The 20,258-nt window shown below is 35.5% G+C and overlaps 1 protein-coding gene across 1 annotated transcript in view; it reads left to right on the forward strand.

Annotated features, from left to right (window-relative positions):
* The first annotated feature begins 331 nt into the window (after positions 1–331).
* LOC129219677 (potassium voltage-gated channel protein Shab-like) overlaps positions 332–20,258 on the forward strand; it is a 252,789-nt gene continuing 232,862 nt past the window's right edge. The window contains exon 1 of the mRNA XM_054853953.1: positions 332–534. The gene's annotated coding sequence lies outside the window, so the exon portion shown is untranslated. The remainder of the gene's footprint in view (positions 535–20,258) is intronic.

The following is a 20,258-nucleotide window of genomic DNA, read 5'->3' on the forward strand; positions in this document are numbered from 1 at the left end:
TATAAATTTTCATTCGATTTTTCAATTATTCAATTACATTTGTTCAAAGAGCACCAAGAGCTCCAAAAAGCAGTGTTTGCCAAACTCTCTTTAACAACACAGCAAATGCAGTTTGATTTACTGTCATACTCTTCGACGCAAACAAATTGTCGGGTCCGGAGTCTTGCCCTCCCCCCCCCCCCATCTAAAGTTCTAAACAAACATTTTGCGCATCTCGGAGGAGCGCGCATGCCAGTGAGCTTTCGTGGCGACGTCACGACCTTACGTCATCCCGAAATGATTTCGAGCGCCAAGTCGCCACGATGTTACTCGCATCGCGACAGAGCAGATGCCTAGGAGGGTATCCGCAAAAGCTCACGTTTAGAACTTTTTTAGAAGTTTGTTTTTGTTCTTGTTTTGCCTCTTCGTCTGCTTCCCTCTCTCTCACTTCGGATATTTTGAGCCGTCGCTAATAAAAGTGCCCCGCATTAGCAGTCCGGAATACAAAGGCGATGATTTGGTGGAATTTTTGAAATGACCGGCGAAACAGTCGCGGTAAGTTTGTTTTGATTCTGTATCCAGGTTGTTCCTTGCCGATGTTCCACGCACACAACGTGCGTGATCAAAGGAGTAATTGCTTTAAGTACGCGAGTTATGTTCCAAATGCGATTTAACAGCTGAAATCCAACTTCGAATGCCTTAGAAACCGTTTACAACAAATGAGGCCCGTTATTTAGGGGGATCAGGCAAGAGCGGCCGAACTTAAACTATTGGTAAGTTAGAAGTTCTGTGTTTGCCGAAAAGAACCCCAAAATTTTGCAGAATGATGATAATTTTACCGAATGCAACTCCAAACTTCGGTGAATGATTTTATGTTTTCCCAATCGGTCGTACAAAATTTGCCGAATAAGGATATTTTTGAGAGGTCACAGTGACCTCCATCAGGGTGCTCCTGGGGGTCAGGGGGCAATTGCCTCCTTGGTTTTGGAGAATTAAAACATTTGCCTGTAAGTGGACCTGGGTTTTAGTGTTATCTTGTTAATTTATATTGAGTAATTGCTTCCCATTACCCTGGAAAAATTCCAAATGACAAACCTGCAACAAATTACCCTCTCTTGAATCTGTACTTTGAAGCAGGAACTACCAAAATAAAAAATATCAGTCTGGAGAAAAGTGGTCGTAACTTTTCTTATTTTTTTTTCTGTTTCAATTATTTGCCCATCATATCGAAGAATTTTCCCTGGACTGGGCAAAGGGTGTAATACTCAATGCAAATTTTAGCGGAAAGCAGCAGAAACCGAGCCCGCATATCGCACACGGCAAAGAAAATGATACAACTTATTAAAAAAAACAGAATTTGAGAAAAGTTTTACGCAATAATACTTTTCAACGATATCGTCTCAAATATTACAATTCGCGCCAAAAAGTAATGCGATGTTTACTCGTTGGTTTTTGTTGTCTAAATTTATTTTTCATACTTCAAGTTCGGAAAATTTTCTTCTAAATTATGAAATTTTAATGATGTTTCAGTGTTGGTAATGTAGTTTTTACGCCACCACACACCAGATATGTAAGCTAACTTTCTGGGAGTTTTGTGGCAAAAAAAAGCATCAAATTTAGATTTTGAATCAGCAGCTGGTCGTTTTTCTCAAATTTTGAGCTGTCACTTTTCTTGCAGGCGTGCGGTACATAAAAACATTGATTTTTCAAAGCTGGCCACCGACCACTCTAAATGACGGGCTTAGAAATGCACGCATAACTTTAAATTGTTTTAAATACAGTAAACTCAGATTACCCGCGGAATTGGGGGAGGCACAAGTGCCGTGGATAATAAAACTCGCGGATAAACTGCAAAAAGGCTGAAATGAGGGACAAATAAGGTAAAAATTGTCCTTCCTCAAAATCTTAGCTGCATTGATGCATAACTACTTACTTCAAACAGTGAAAATATATACAGTCCAGTAAAAAATTTTGTAATTTTGTACTACAGACCTTTTCATCAATAAAGAACAAATGTATGTACGCTGAAGAAAGCACAAAAAAAAAAATAAAAAAAAAAAAAAATAAATAAATAAATAAAACAAAACTGCGAAAATGCATGTTCCTGATTGTGGATTGACTCGCGTATAATCGGAAGTTTACTACAGTAAAACCTGTGAAGTTGACCACCCTTGTAAGTTGACCACCTGTCTAAGTATACCGCTTTTTTCAGGCACGGAATTAGCTCTTCGAAGATTATAGGGTTTAGGTAAATGTGATACTCTAGCTCAATGCTAAGCCGCAGCTTCATATTGGTTGTTGCTGTACCGGAAAGTTTATTACTTCGTGGGCAGAATTTTATCATAAAATAAATGGTCCGAATCTGACTGGTCAAAACCTGACATCGTAGTTCTTGCTTCAAGGTTTAGGTATCATGAACTCCCGCTCCATTCTGTTTTAGACAATATATTTGTATTTAAACTATTGCCGTTGACATGATACAGTCAACTATGTCTCCGGTGAAATATCAATCAGCTAGTGAACAGCTCCAACAAGCATCTACTGTGGAATACTTGTCATCCCTTCGTCATTCCCCCCTCCGCTCGTTATAACGACCCCCTGTCGTCCAAACAAAAAAGGTCGCTATAACGAGATATCGTTATAACGTATTGCATATTATTCAGTCATTTTTTAAAATGCGCGAATGATTTCTTATAATTATGCATCATTTTAAAGGGGATCAAGAAACTAACAACTTAAATTTAAAAGAAAAAAAAATCAGTTTCTTTCTCTTTTTAAAACTTTTATGCTGCAATTATTGTACAAGCTTTCCACTTTTTCGACTTTTTCAAAACAATATAATTCGTAATGTCTACCATTTGTGTGCGGTTTTCATCACTTCTTTCACCCTATACCATAAAACAATTCTTTCAATGGAAATATTTTACCTTCAGAAACATAAAGCGTTTAAGTATTAGTTTTCGAATAGTTAGTCCTGAGGATAATACAAAAATTGAAACTTAGTTTTGGACCTTAATTGGAATGAATGGTTCAATTTGGAAGCTCTAATAGACGGTAAAATAATATTGCATGTATGGAATAGGAACGGACTACACGCATCGGTCGCTATAACAGAAGGGTCGTAGTAATAGGAGGTCTTTTTATAGAGCGTTGACTGTATTATCATTTTACAACAGACCTCAAAGTAACGCACATCCCCTCCCATCTTATAAAAAGACTAAAGATAGCATAGAAGTGCCATTTGGGGACTTAAGTATCAAGAAATTACCAGAGAAGAGACTTACACATTGGACCTTAGTACTACAATTATAATCCTCCTTTTCTGTTTTTGTGGTTAAGCTTTATTAAGGATACCCTCCAAAATCAGAAGCTGAAGTTTTTGTATTAAACATGAAATTTTTAGCTATCCCAAAGTTTTGTTCCTTTTAGTATTTGAAAAAATGACGTAAATAACCAGGACTTTTCATCTGGCGTGTCACCTGGAAGTTCGTAATTTTTTCGGAGGTCTGAAGTTTGGGAACTTCTGCACTAATCAGAACCTTTAAATATTATGCAAATAAAAGAGCCGAAAAAAAAAATGATATTTTCCCTTTTAAATACGTAGTATAATTTGTTACCTTTGTGTATTGCTGTTTCTAACTAATTGAACTGTGCCTAAACATGGACTCAAAACCAAAATTGTATTGCAAGTACAAACATCAATACATATTCAAAATTTGCAAGCTTTCACATTTAAAATGAGATATAATTCAAGTTTTTACGGCAAATTTGAATTTTTGAGAAAAAATTTAATTTGAAATGGTTTTGCCCTGTATTAATTTGGTTCTGCATTTGAAATTATTTATTTTAAATTAATAATTATACTTAATGTAGATAAATTTATTATATTAAATAGAAATGCATGTACATTTCCGAAAATTTTCTATTTTATAGTGGCATAAAAATCAAATATTACAGTTAAAATGTTTAACAAAATGTTCGGTATTCTACCGATTATTCAGTTTGAATTTCAATCGAATATTCAGTATTCGACAAAAACATGTCATTCGGTGCTCTTTATTTCGGTGGTCTCGGTACTAAACACTGAACAATAATAGCAGTGCTTTAGTTGGGGGAGAGGGGACGCCGTTACCCAAAATATTTGGTTTACTCTTTCAAAACTTATAATAAGCTAATTTTATATAATTTTGTTTAAAACAATCTTTTTAAAGAAAATGTCTGCTTTAATCTGAAATAAGTAGTCTAAAATGAAGTTTTTTTTGGCCTAATACAACCCGTCATAATATCTAATCTATAAAAAGGAGCGTACGCCCAAATATTTTTTTTCCAACTACAGCACTCTGATGTAAAATATCCAGTTCCAAACCTAGAAACGACTGGCGAATGTGGAACAAGTTTCTCCAACAAAAAGATTTAAGCTCGGAAAAGACTACACTACTTGATTTAAATTGTGACAAACTGTTCCGCTACGCTTTTTTTTCGTTGATGTTTCGAACGTAAACGCTGCGGAAAGTCCGTTCTCTTTTCTTTGGAATCTTCTTCAAAAAGTAAAAAAGCCGAGTATAGAAGAAAATAAGAGAAAAATTAAAACTCAGTTGTTACTTCTCGGTCTGAGGGACGTCCTAGTTTTGTGAAAATGAACTGCATTTTGTTCGGTTTACGTGCACGTTCTGCACTAGCACAGTCAGAAATTCCTTCTGGAGGGGGTTTTCACAACAGTCCTTACACGTGTAGTAACTACTGTATTAGGGTTGGCAACAATGTTAAAGACCTCTTAGGGGTGTCTTTAACCTCTCCTTCCCCCCACTTTGCTGCGCCACTGACCGTGCACTTGGCCGTGCTGGTGATGATGATTTACCCTTTATGCGTTGGTCAGCTAGATCCCCTAACCTAACCCCATGTGATTTTTTTTACGGAGTTCGACAAATGCAGTGTTTATACATCACCATTGATTACAACATTACAAGAACTGAAAGATCGCAAATGTGCGATTGACAGTGAAGCATTCCAAAATCAATAATAGATGTGTGTCGCGTTACGAAAGGTGTGAATATTTGTGAGTGAAAAGAAAATTCGGCAGTTTATCTTTATTTTTATGTATCGTTTGTAATGCTAAGTGTAATAGTTTATGAAATATAAATTTTAAAAACCGGGATATTCTTTTATGCTAATCCCGTATATAAATTGAAAAACAATAACTCTTCGTTAATCGCTCTCATCGGGTGACAGCAAAAAAGCGCGATATATCTGAAATCATGAAAAGTACCTTTTATTTAAAGTAAAAATAAATGCTGTGTTTTAATACAAAATTCTTTGTTTATAACCAATTTAAAACTACTCTCTTACATTACAAACTGCAGAGAAAATTAACATTTGTCCTTTCTAAATAGAAAATGAGTTTGAAATATAGCTGTTGTGTTTTGATGAAGTAAGAATCCGAATTTTCAGCTTAAACTGCATTAAATGAACAGAAAACACCAGTCTTGTTCATTGATCAAAAAAAAAAAAAAAAACTTCTTTTCTTCTAAATGCGATGTTTTTATTTCTGTCGTCGTAAATTTAAAATAACGTTTTACTAGTTACTTTTAATTTTTCTGGAATCAGAGCAAAGTCACGGAGTATCCAAATGAGTGAGGCGCGATGTAACAAGGGATTGCTAAGTTTCGTGAATTTACGTAAATTAAAATTCAACTAGTTTGAAAATATTTCACATTAAGCTAAAACATTTTACTAATAATAACTAAAGAATCAATCAAACATGCGCGTTTAGTTTTTGTCATATTTCTAGACAAACACAGAAAATTATGTAAAAGCGTGAATTGTTGCAAATACATAAAGAGTACAAATAATTTGCTCGCCTTTTGCGATAGGTTAGAATCCAATAATAAATAAACTAAGTTGAAATTTGTTAGCTTTTTTGGCAATTGGCCATCCCCCGATCTCCTAAATGACGGACATGGTTTAATGGCAAAATCCAAATCGGCTCTAATAAATACTTCAAGATAATGCGCTTAAAAATTACGTGTACATGTTACTTGTGGATTATATTTACGAAAATACGGCACAAATTTTCGTTCGCTGAAATTCAAGGTTTTTTTTCTCTCAACTAAGAAATTGTCAGCAAATATTCTCAAGAATCTGCGACGTACGTCGCAGCGTCGCTCTGTGTCTGTTAAAGGTTCTATAATAAATGATGAATTTTCTAATCTGTGCTTATTCGTTTAAAGAAAATAACTTTCCCACAGTACAATAAATAGTTTGAACTGTATGATATAATTATTGCAGTAATAACGGGTACGGAAACAGAAAAATGTGTACAAATTATTTGGCAGACTTTCAAGAAAGTGAAAAATTACGTGATGATGGGAACTGTTTCTAATTCTAATACGTACATTAAGACTCAGAGTGCTGTTACTAAGAAGTGGACATTTCTTTTAGAACAACTTGGAAAATTGGAAATCCACGCCTATGTGTTTGGTTTGATTTTATTCCTTAACACTCCGTCGGGCGCAATATGTTGTAGAACACGATCGGACGCATTGAGCCTGGGAAGCACACTTTGATCTACTGATCTTTTCTACGCATGTTTACATTTTTTTACGAAAAAAATGTCAACTACAAATACCTATGAAGAGAAATAAAACAGTTTTTCATGATTTTCGAATGTAACATAAGTTTGAGAAAATGAATATACATTTTTCCATGAGCTATTGAGGAGGCGTGGCTAGCTAAAGAATTCGAGGTGTGCCTAATAGATCAGTTGCGCCCGACGGAGTGTTAACTGGTAACCCTTCACTTAAACGCCAAAAGAATTAAACTTCTGCATTCAAACATCTTATATTGTTTGCCAAAATACCTTTTTATGTATATGCATGTTATTCCTAATAAATGCAATTTTATAATTATTATACTTATTTTAAGTAGGGGCTGTCTCCCCCTAGTTCACGTTCGCCAACCCTCTGGAACTGCGCAGTTCCATTCTGATGGGCTCGCGTTTCAAGTTCGTTGCGCTCGTTCACCACATCATTACTATCTATTAGATGCGGTTTCAGTAGTATAACTCCAAAAAAAATATATTCTGAGCAGTAATTTTTATTGGAATTGTCATTGTTTACAGTGTGATGCGGTAATTGCTTAATATTTAGCGATTTTGCCAAAATCTGAAGGGTTGAAACATGCTCCGCCATTGGATGCCTTTGCCAACTCTAATTTCAATTGCATTTGCTTAATAAACTTGGGGGTTCCACCCACCAACTCCCGAAGGTTGCGTCGCAATCGAAATCTTAATTGATACGCGAAGATTTAAGTCGTCTGTTAGGAAGAATCAGAATAAAATACGTGTTACGGTTAGAACAAAATGAAAAGGCCCCCCCCCCAAAAAAAAAACGAATTTAAGTAAAGAGCTCCTTATAATTGAACCATAATCAAAATTCCCCCCTCCCGAAGAAAAAAAATAACTTGATGAAAATGCGTTTAGCAAAACTATCAATAATCTATTAAAAATAAATAAATAAATACACCCCAAATTCTTAATGGATCGTACCACATAAATCTTTTTGAAGTTATGATTTTGCAAATTTCATTTTATTTAAGTGAAAGGATAAGGACAAGACCGATTCAACACTCGGAGGTGTAAACCCTAGGACTCAAAATAATTTTGTAATCAAACTTTTAAGGCTGTAAGTGCTATGGGTCCCCTGGATGCGGGCCCGTCGCACACCTTCATTCACAATTCTTTTGTCGTCCCTCATTTTCAATACATGGAGATGCATAAATTGATGATTGTGCAGCAAATTTGTACATAACAGTACAACTCCAGACTTATTTTAATTTATTGCTAACTAAAGCATTAGATCTATTTCAGACTTTGCTTGAAATTTTAAATATCGGGTTTGAAATTCAGCCGCCCGATTTTTCGATGTCCGTCCTTTAGTTACTGCTACACCATCATTATAATTTTATGACATAGATATCATTAATGTCAACACATTTAAATTTATGGCACTGTTATTATTTGTATAGCGTGTCACAGAAACGGTACAATTCGAAACGCAACTAATTAATTTTTGAAAAGTTAAAAAAAAGCATCATTTAGCGATTTTCCTTCGCTTAACGCGAATCAAAACCTTTAAAGACATTTTTGTTATCTGCTTTAAGGTTGTACATACATTGGTGACGAACAAACTTGCTTAAAGTCAATGTAATGGTAATTTGCCCATTACTTCGCACTTATGCGAGGATGAGTTTATGAAATGGCAATTAACTTGAAACTTCTGTTGGCACTGATCCCTAACTTTTAAAAAATGAACGATATAACGAGTATTTTTCCTAATTGCGACTGGTTCACAGCTTTCTCAAATTTCGTGCGCAAAAATAAAATAGTGTGGACAAAGTTTACATGTGGTAATTTTATTTGTCGTTCAGCTCTTTTAATTCTTCTGTTGATAGAAAATGACGTTTTATTTTTATGTCTTGTTCCTTTGTATTTCCGAACATCTGCCATAGAAAATATATAATATAAATGTTCATGTTTTTGAACTTCGCACCTCTCTAGCACCTCAGAAGAGTTTTAAGGGCACTCCGTTCCCTTCCAAATAAAAACAATGGCTCTGAAACTATCGTAAGCTGAAAAAAAAGGGGGTTGGGGGGGGGGGGCGTAATTTCCGAAAAGTGGAACGTGGTGGAGGAAAACTCTGGTCATATTTAGATTCAGGGGGTTCATTTTACATAAGAATAATCATGAATTATATCGAAAACATTTTGAAGGCTTCTTTTTTTCTTTTCTTTTTGCCATGCAATGCAGTTTGTACAAACTTTTTACTTGGTTTTTTAAGCTATTTTCACTCTGTTTTCTATTGTTCAATTCTACGGAAACATCTTAAAGTTTATATTTTTTTCCATGTATTTTAAAAAAAACTTAACTCATGGAAAGAGTTTTGCATTTTCAAAGAGGTAATAATTAAATTTCACTTTTAATTCAACTAAATAAAAAAACGGTTTTATGCTCATAATCCGTGTTTCTCTTCCAGTGAGTGTAAATTTTGTCACATGCAATGTCAACAGAAACAGGATGGTGGCATTTATTAGAAACAGGATTGATGCTCGGTTCTCAGTAACTCGGTATTTGACCACTCAGTCACCACTAATTTATGTTCTGATTTTCACACGCTTTTGTTAATTTTTAAACTATTCAAAAGAAGAAGTATTAGGCTCTACTGGAAAACATTCATCTTTACTCTCAGTGAAAAAAATGACTTTTAGGTAGTTGTCCAAGCTGCTCGAAATTCGATCCACTGTTTTTTTTTTAAATTCGAAATCTGTCAACAACTGTTGAAAAAAAAAGATCCCGAAGAAGTTATATTTTATTCAACAATTCCAAATGAGTTACATTTCGAAGCGGTTTGCTCGATCGATCAAAATAAGGAAATGAGAAATGTAATGAATTCAATTGTAGTTAAAGAATGGCTTTTATCAACCAGCACGACTTTTTAATGACTATATTTTCATTATATAAATAGTTTGACGGATTACGTGCAATAAGAGAGACATATCCTACTGGCTAATTAGCCAGTAGGCTATGTATTTGTATTAATACAAATCATCAGAGTTGTCAGGTCACAAAACCCGACCTCTTCCGAGATTAGTTGCCTGTCATTTTTGTCACCTCCATGCATCTGGATGAAATCTCAAGATCTTCCCTTGGAGTAGCTTTCCATTCTTGGCAATGCTCCATGAAACTTAGTCTCATCTTTTCTCTTCCATTGTCCTCAGGAATTATTAAAATACTTTCACTTTAATTGAAAGATTATTACTTTAACGTCATTGGAATTGCACTTAAGTTTGACGTACCATTTTGCGATTTTCAACAGTACATTCTTATTTGTTTTATATCTTGCTGATAGGGATGTTGTAAACATGTAATGCAATGTCAAATTGAAATAGAATCGAATGCCGTAATGTAATTGAATGTAAAGTAGTTGCCAGCAAATTAACGTAAAGTACCTTCTTTAATCTCCTTTAGTAATTTTCTTGCACTGGCAAAAGGTTATCTTTTGTGTTCATGAATTTTATTTTGAAAACTAGAAAACCGCCCGTCAAGGTATGAACGGGTAAAAATTGTTTCTACATTTGAACGAAGCAATTACCTGTATGGTGATGTTTTGATCGTTGAAATTTTGACCTTAACTTTAGTGCATTAACCCTAAACTCCAGTAAATAGCGTTCATTGTTGACCATTTTTTCGTTTCTTCATTCTCCTAAAATTAGTCTTACTCGTAAAATGGTTAAGTTACCGAATCCAGTTCTGCCTTGTCAAAATAAAGCATTTCCCTGCATGTCAAACATTACCAAAAAATATTATCAAATTAGCATGCTATGGCACGAGTTTCATTGTTGATGACGTCAGGAGTGTTACTAGAACCGGTGTGAGGCTCCTATATATATATATATATATATATATATATAGCTGCTCTAGATCAATGAATTGGCTATTATTTAGAGAATGAATTTTATTTCAAAAATAAAGTAGTTTGTGTTACGATTAAGCCAATCAAACTGGTAGGTGCAGGATTCACTGGGGTGCCCTGCCATGATGGGTTTTAGGAGATTACGCCGACATTTCACCAGGAAGGTAAATCATGTTTTTAATGTAGGAGATTTTTTTCGGTTCTTTAGGTTTTTAATTATGTTCAAATTGGTAATGGTTTTGAACTAAAGAATATGTAACGCAGAGGAATATTAACTTTTTAAAATGTCATAACAAACTCGATATTATTCTAAGCATTTCGTTAAAAGCTTATTTGTTTTTATTGCACAGTTTGGCAAAAAAAAAAATTTTTTTTTCAAAATAGCTCATATGCAAGATTTTTTCAAATTATCCATTTTATTTTTTAAAGGCTCTCAATATACATGAATGTTTTGTTTCATCCCATGCATTTTGTTATCAAATACTTACTGTACGTTTTTTTTTTGTGTCAAAAAAATAAATAATAGAAAAAAATCTATTATACACACAGAATTAACTAATCTTACTGAATTGCTATCGTTTCAATATGCCATCTATCGCTACTTGTAGTCAGACATTTCGATCTGTTGAAATGAATAACTCTTGTAAAATATTAAATTCATTTCTGTCATTTTGGTTTTCATTCTTCGAAGGAACGACTAAAACATGATATCCAATTAACGTTCAGTATATTCGAATAAAAGAAAAAAACTCTTCAAGTTTCTCCCGAAACGCTCCTTTTCTGAAATGAGCAACAGGTTGCTGCGTGCGTGGAGGAAATCTATTTTCGTTCGATATTGCGCATCGGCTATCTCCTCCTAGACAGGCCTCGAATTCGATTTTTATGGCGCTCCTTTCAGAGCGACAGAAAGCAGAATGATCGGTTCTGAAAACATGCTAAGAGAAAGAGATCTTAGAAACTACCAAGTACAAAGTGTAGTTGCAGTTGTAACATAGTTTCGTGTTATTACAGTCGAATCTCGTTAATACAACGCCGTTAGAGTGAAAATTCTGCTTAATAAAATGGATTTTTTTCGGGCACATTTATCAGATTTGCGATTGATACAATTTCAAGATTTCACTCAACGTGAACGTACATCCCCCCTCAAAAAAAGGAGAGAGAAGACGATTCATTTTGGGATATTTTAAAGATTTATTGATTTTTTTCCCTATGGCATTAAAACAAGTTTTTTTAAGTCATTTTACCGTGCTTCACAGTGAGTGGTACGCGGCACAGAGCACAACTCAGAAGCGAATTAACATCATAAAGAGAGGTAATAAAACCCACGACACAGGTAGGACCCGAACCCTCAACCTCGCCACCCGAAGCAAGTGCTTCTACCCAGTGGTGTTCCCATAGGGTATACTCCATATACGCCGTATACTCTCAAACATTTTTTAGACACGTAGCGTATACCCTCAAATTTCAAAAATTTGCATATTATGTATATGATCTTATACACATATTGTGCGTGATGGATTAGTCGGAGTATACCCTCAGAAAAATTGATGGGAACATCACTACTTCTTCCGCTGTGGACACGCACGGTTAAAAATTCAACTAACTTTTATGGTAAATATTACTGTAAAATGGAGTATTTACAGTACGGAAAAAATTAATAAACGATTGCAGCGTCAATTGATACACTACGTGACTTACAACGCGAAGCAGATAACACCGTATTTCCCGTCACTCGATGTACTCCAAATGGTATGGTGGTCAGCAAAGCCGCCTGCCCATACGAAGGTCACGAGTTCGAACCTGCTGCTAGCATGTTTTGCGTTTTTTAACTTTCGTTTATTCTAAAAAGACACTTTGCAGTAAAATAGAATTTTGTTGTAAAAGTTAGTGGCAATATGGATGCCAGTAACTTTTATCGTAAAATTTCAGGATTTTTTTTTAAACAGTGCGGAGGCTGTAATAATACAACTGTAACAGTTGTAATAATACAACTGTAATAACTCAAAGAACAGCTTTCCCTCTACCTTTTTGTAAGCATGGTCCATTTAATACGCAGCATAGTCAAAGCGGGATCTTTTTCCCTTAAACGGAAATTGCAGAGCTCAAAGACATAGAGTATTACGCCAGGACGGCTGATTTATCTGTTCTTCAAGGTACATTGACGGTACCTTGACGCCGTTTTGGAGCTGGTAGTACAGACTCTGCCATAAAGTCGCCCGCGTGCCTTTAGCAGCAAGATAAAACTCAACCATCAGGCTTGATGACCTTCTATGACCTCGCTAGATTCCTAAATCTTTTGCTACCAAAGAACATGCTTGGGACTTCAATCATCTCGGACTGTCATCGAATAGAGGTGGGCAATGTCGTTCTTTTTAATGGTCCGTTCATCAGTGAGTCGTTCATTCTTTTGATCCGTTCGTTCAGCTCGTTCATTTGAACGACTTCGTTCTTTTAAAAAATTTGCATGTGATCTCTCCTCACGACATACTCATGTACATTCGAAATGTTTCATTAGATCAGTAATATTCTCTGAAAAAAAGTGTAAAGTGTGCCTATGAAAAATTAGTTTAAAAAATCTCGATTCAGGTATAAAACAATTATAGTTCATTTTGTAAGATAAGACTGAGCTAATAACTTACTGAATATACCATGCCTTACCCGCAATCTTCGAGTTGAACCGAACCATGCTTCGGTCGCTCGTCTGGTCAGTGTTAATTCTATATTAGCTACCAGTTTGTTTGGCACTCTTGGCTTCCTTAAGAGGTTTTCCACCTCCAGCTCAGTCACTTCCTACGCCGGGCTGATGAGTGCTAATAAGCACGAAACTGCAATCCTCGGCTGGAATGTCCGAGCTGGTGGTGTATTTCATGTATGTCTGCCTTAGCCCTGGCTGTAGCAGGTAACTTACTGAATATATTTAGGTACGTATTTGGTTCAATATTTGATGAAACGAAATAAAAACGTTCTCAGCAAATCACGCGAGCTCTCGCTAGATTAAAAAAAAAAAAAATTCTCCCAGAACTCGCGCAATGAGAAAAAGACACTTCCGCTACTTCGATTAGTGTACCAATAACTAAACAATATTTTTTTAAATCTTTTCTCTTAAACAGTTAAAGAAACCAACCAAATAAGTTCCTTTTTTGAGACAAATCGCCTCACAGCGTTAAAATTTTGACATTGTGAATATATACTATGTAATTTTTCTGCTATTTTCAATTGCAATACCAGAGTCTCTTTAATGAAATTCCCGAAATTTCCCATTTCAAATATGCTTAACACTAGTCAAATGATCGTCTTTGAAGTACGCTCTCTAAACATTATGAGTGACAGTTTAATGGCAGATATACATAACTTATTTTAAATAATGGGCCAGATAAATATAAAGAATCCAAGAAACGAAAATAAGAGTTCTAAATTCAATTGCAGATCACTTAAAAGTAGGTCGTTTCTCACCCTAATACTTTTCCTGAACGCTTTCCATGTTTCGCCATTTTCAAATTGAAACGCCGTTGCCATATTTTTTTAACGCCATGGAAAACTTTAAGAGTTCAGTAAATTATTCTTATCTCAATATCTGAATGCGTTTTTGCAGCGAAAAGCTCAAATCGAAGTCATTCTTAAGCTCTTTCGGAGAAATATCTCACTGTTATTTTTCTGGAGTAGGAGATAAGTTGAAAAATATTTTTATTCTCTTCAGTTTGACCTTTTGCTGGAACGATGTTGCTGGAAATAAAAACATTCTCTTTCGCGAAATAGGAAACATGATTGCATTCAAGTTTTATACAAATGAGTTTAAAACTTTCTAAAGTTTTCCGCGTGATGACAGTGAAACTTTAGGCAAATCCATGAAATATAAGAGGAGAGGCCCTTTTCTATTGGTAGTTTGGCTGAACTGAGCTGGGGTGCAATCAATTTTTTTTACCGGGTAAGGAAATTGATATATATATATATATATATATATATATATATATATATATATATATATATATATATCTGTATAATGACTCTAAGTATTCCGCAGTAACTGGATGTTATTTTAGTTTAAGAATAAAAGAGCAAAATTTCATGCACCACACAGTATGGCATAAGGCGACTATGAAAATATGGTTTGAAAGAAATCATCAAGTATTTTCACTCGCTGAAAACAAATAAATAAATCAAAACTAAAATTTTAAGTACAGAAGAAAACTCTAAAAAATTTAAAAAAACCTATCAATACTCCTGAAGGGTTTTGAAAAAATTGATCAACAAATGAAAAACACTTTAAGTTTTCAGTTAAGATCTCTTCACACGATGCGATTGCGCTGCGTTAAAATTATTTATGGTTAGAGCTAACGCGCGGTAGTGAAATACCTAGCGATGAATGTGAGAGCGTCCTCATGCAACGTGTATCGATTTTAGCGCAGTGATTTGGATGTCGCTTGCCAACACAGAGCAAAAGCGCGTTATGTACATTGCTTAGTATTTCACTAATGCACGTTAGCTCTCTAGTGGAGAAGCAAACGATCAAATTTCGGCTCCCGTGCGATTTTTGTGATATAATAATGAGTTAGTTTTTCTGAAAGGTATTGGCACGAGGAAAACGAATTCGGATGTTGCCACCCCCGAAAATGGAGCAGGGGGCAGGGGGCGGTTATAAGTGCACTGGAGGGGGGGGGGGCAAGTGGTTTTTCGTTCAATTTTTGTGATACAATTATGGGACTTAGTTTTTCTGAAAGGTATTGGCACGAGGGAAACGAATTTGGATGTTTCTACCCCAAAAAATGCTGCAGGGGGTTATAACTGCAAACATAAAACAGTTATACATTCATAATTTATTGGTTTAAAACAAGTTTTCAAAGCTGTAAAAGCTTAAAACCACTAATAGCTACATTATAATGTCTAAAAATCCGAATATCCAAATCCATTTACTGGATGCGACACTACTGGAGCGTTTACTGGGAAAGGTAAACTATCTTGTTGGAAAGCCTTGCAGCAATGCGATTCAAATATTTGCAAGCTTTTGGAAATTTAGGATTGCATTCTACGCCCTCTGACGATATGTTTGCTGCATTAGAGCGGTATGTTTGTAAACTTTATATGCCAAACTGCTCCTAATCGGATGTTTGGCTCTGTTCGGTTCATTTTATTTCAAAAGAAAATTGCCGAATCAGAGAAAATGCCCCCAACACAATCAGTTCTTCGATATGCTATCATGAGAGCACACTATCAAGCCATGATTTGACAAAATGATGTCATTGCATGTCCTAAGATTCCACAGCCAGATGCTGGTTATGATTGGGCAAAGCATGACAACAGATTTGTTTCCCAGATGACCAGAGTGGAACCTGTTCCACAGACGATTTTAGAACAGGTAAAATGCTCATGCAAAAAAAGTAAATGCTCAACACTTTTATGCAAATGCAGACGCAGCGGATTCCCGTGTACGGACATGTGCGAATGTTTAGATCAGGATGATGCAAATGGCCGTTTTAACTGGAAACTGGATAGCAGTTCCGATGAATTTGATAGTGATACGGATTTTTAATTGGTGTAATTCATTAGTATTGCTTTGATGACTTATTGTTCAAAATTATACTATATTTTTCGGAAACGGTCAAGCACGTAAAAAACTTATTTTAATGGTTAATCTAAATGTATATTTTCTTTTAAACATTGTTAACTAAGTGCCTATGTGTTGATATCTACAAACATAATTCCATAATCTTGTTTTTATTTAACTGTTTTGGTAGCACATGGTTGTAATGGAAAATATGTAGTTTTTATGATCTTTTACCTTAAATTTATAATGTTAGCATAATAAGAAAAATATTCCAATATTCTTCTGAAATGGTTTTGTATATAAAAAACTTTGGTTAATTGAAATGTATCTTTTCTTTCAAACGGTCTCAAATGAGTGCCAATGTGTTGATCTCTGTAAATATAATTCTACATTCCTGTTTTTATTTAAATATTTTGGACAGCAAATGATTGTAACAGAAAATATGAAGATTTTCTGTTTTTTTACCTAAAATTTACAATGTTGGCATAATAAAAAAGTCACAGTTTCAATAAATGTTTTGTTTCGTTCAAAAATACTTTTTATAATCTGCAACCGAAAGAAACACCTCTACAAATCACTATAAACTCATTCATAAACTCACATCTTTTACAATGAAAAAGGAGCTCTTAATATATCCGAAACAAGCGTCTGTAATTCAGTTCGGATGTTTATGCGTTATAATGTTACTGGTGAATTTAAGAATTTTGCGCTTTGAAAACTTGTTGTAAACAGAGAAATGTTGAATGTATAACTGTTTTATGTTTGCAATTATAACTCCCCCCCCCCCAGTCTCCCTGCGGCATTTTTGGCGGTAGCAACATCCAAATTCGTTTTCCTCTTGCCAATACCTTTCTGAAAAACTCTCAATTGTATGACAAAAATTGAACGGAAAACTACTTGCCTCCCAACGCAGTTTCAACCAAACCCCCCGCACCTTTTTCGGGGTTGGCGACATCCAAATTTGGTTTTCTCGCACCAATAACTTTCAGAAAAACTAACTCCCATAATTGTATCACACAAATTGAACGGAATAGCACTTGCCTCCAGCGCTTTTATTACTGCCCCCCCTGCACCATTTTCGGGGTTGGCAACATCCAAATTCGTTTTCCACGGACCCATACCTTTCTGAAAAACTAACTCCCATAATTGTATCACAAAAATTGAATGGAAAACCACTTGCCCCCCCCCCCCCAGTGAAGTTATAAGTCCTCCCCTTTCTGCCCCTGCAGCGTTTTCGGGGGTAGCAGCATCCAAATTTGATTTCCTCGTGCCAATACCTTTCAGAAAACTAACTCCCATAATTGTATCACAAAAATTGAACGGAAAAAACTTGCCCCCCCCCCCAACGCAGTTAAAACCGCCCCCTGCCCCCTGCACCGTTTTCAGGGGTGGCAACATCCGAATTCCTTTTCCTCGTTCCAATACCTTTCCGCAACATTAACTCTTATAATTTAATCACAAAAATCGTACGAGAAACCATTTGTTCCCAGACTACTCCGATTGCTCTGCGTGATACCTATCAATGTTTTGCATGGGCATTTTGGATTGTTGCTGTGTTAAAATCCAACGTACGTCAGCATGCGACTGAACGGACATTTAAAATGGTTCTTACACTCACATGTAACTTGCAGTTAAGTATATGTTTTACATTTCCGTCAGTCATATAGGACTGGCGCCGAAAAAAGTGGGGGAAGGGGGGGTCAAAGGAGGTAAGGAGAAGGGGCAGGTTAGGTGAAGTTATGTTAGGTTTCCTTGCGTATATAGTTCCCCCAAACAAATCCTCAATTAAATTATAATTTTACTTTTAGTATATGCCGTACTGTTAGTAGTACATACTTCAAGTCGCCATCAATATTTGATTATATTTGAATATATTTTTTGTTTTTAATTTGTACAGTTCTTTGTAACTCAGTTGGAAATAAGATTGTTACTGGTTTTGATCAACACATAGTTTATTTATTCTTATGATTCGTTTTTATCTTTCATTATCTAGTTAGAGGAAAATAATACCAACTTCTATAATTAGTTTTAACGAATCATTTAGTTTTTGTATACTCAGGAGGAAACAGTATAAGAAATGTTAGGACTTCATTCCTTTTAATTCATATTGATTTTTCCATTTTATATATTTTTAGAAGGCATAAGTTTCCTCTGTTTTACTTAATTATATAAAAAGGTATTTTTTTGTACATCATAACCATAATCATTATTTAGACAGTAAAAAGGGCCCAGTTATAAATTAATAAATACAGGCAGTGGATTCAGTTCTCCTAGAAAAGCCATTTTTTAGAATTAACTATGTATGCGTATGCAGTCAGAAGATGTTTAAGAACATCGATAGTTCAACATCGATGATTTTGGGTTGATGCATCGATATTTTAATTTTGAATATCGATATTTTAAATCGTCGATGTTTTGTTATCGATTTCGCACCTTGTACTTCAATGAAACAAATCATTAGTCAAATATTTTTTTCCAAAAGAGAAAAAAAACAGCAAAAGGTTTAAGGGGCTGTTCAAAAATGATGTCAAACTCTTTTCCCAACATATTTGCGACTCCCACAAAGTGGGACATCTAACCTAACCCCTGTCGTTGTCGCATGACACGTTATGTGTCGTAAACATTTTGTTATAAAAAATGTTTTCACTGCAATAAATTGTGTAGTGTTATGCTTCTTGTTTTCCCCTCTTTTCTCCAAGAATATAACTGTCAAAATTTCTTGAACTTCCCTACTCCCTCGAAGCGTGACATCTTTTGTGGACGACCCCTAATATCTTGTTATAAAAAATGTATTACTTAGTGTGCTTCTGATTAAAGTGTAATCTGCGTATGTTGCCTGATGACTAGCGCTTTCTTTTAACATAGTAAATTACTCCCAATGATGAAGGAAGCAAAATTTCCTGCAACGCGAAAAATTGCTTCCGGAGCGAAAATATAACAAAAAGAAAAAAAAAATCAATGGAAAGAAAAGACTTTAAAAGATGAGGCATTCAAAATGAAATAACACTTTTTAATCACCTGACGTTACAATATTTGATTCTTTACTTGAAATGGATATTTGGTGTACTGGTCTTTAACAAATAATGAAACATAACTTTTAATTCATGTCATTTATTCTTCCTAGTTGCGAATTTCTGATTTTCGAATACCCTGCGAACTCATTTCCAACATTCTCGTTGTTAAATTTTCGCGCTTATCTTTGGCTCGAGCAGGGGTTCCAAAAGTGGGTGCCGCAGCACCCTGTGGTCCCGCAATTAGAAGCGAGGAGTACAGCGAAACGTTCATGGCACCACTGTATTTAATGTAACAATGATAGGCTAAGGTGCCGTGAGAAAATGCATGTTCTTTAAAGTGCGCCTCGAATCGAAAACGTTTGGGAACCCCTGGGCTTGAGTTTAGGGGTCTAACCATGTGAGGTTAACTTGAACCAATTCGTATTGTTAAGCAATCAAAAAGATTTCTTAGGAATCTCACTTCGGGGAAGTTCGACGTTTATTCACACCTTGTCAATTTCTATTGTCTTAGTGATTTGGTCAGACCACAGTCTGGACTCTTTTTAATTTTATTGAATATCTAATGCACAAATACCCAATTGCCAACGCCAAGCACTCAATTGCCAAAACATCATCACTAAGAGAAAAAATTGGAATTTTTTTTATGAACAATTCCGCTTCTCTCTCTCTTCCCCCTAGAAAACTCTGGCTGATCTAGTGTTCAAGGATTTTTTTCTTTCCAATGGGGCTGTATAAGAGACCCACCTCAAGAGGCGTCTGGGCCATAACCAGTCCTAATGCGCTCCCCAACAATGCATCAGTCTTTCGTGTGTCACCATTAAGGTGCTGATGCATGTCACAGTAGTGTTTTTGACGCCCAGTTTCCACCAGATCGAGGCACCTGGGCTCTCATTTGATGCGAAATTGCACTAGAAATTTAATTTAGCTGAGGGATATTCTAAACCAAACGAATACCCAAGGGTTCTTTTACATGCTGCATAATCATACGACATGGGCGCTGAAGATTTTCTGCATCTCGAAAATTCACCAACTGGCCACCCAGGTCCGAACCTGGGTCCCCGGCGTAGAAGGCCAGTGCCTAACCATCACGCCACCAACCAGCTATGTGTTCAAGGATACTTGAATCGATTATTTCAGAAGGGACGCAAGTCCAACAAAGAGCCATTTGACATACTCCCTTTCTAAAATAATCCATTCACCTTTTTCCGATTGTTCAGGTTTTCATCGATTTTTGTACTGAAGAAAAAATAATTTTGA

Source organism: Uloborus diversus, chromosome 4, assembly GCF_026930045.1.
Source record: "Uloborus diversus isolate 005 chromosome 4, Udiv.v.3.1, whole genome shotgun sequence".
Lineage (NCBI taxonomy): Eukaryota > Metazoa > Arthropoda > Arachnida > Araneae > Uloboridae > Uloborus > Uloborus diversus.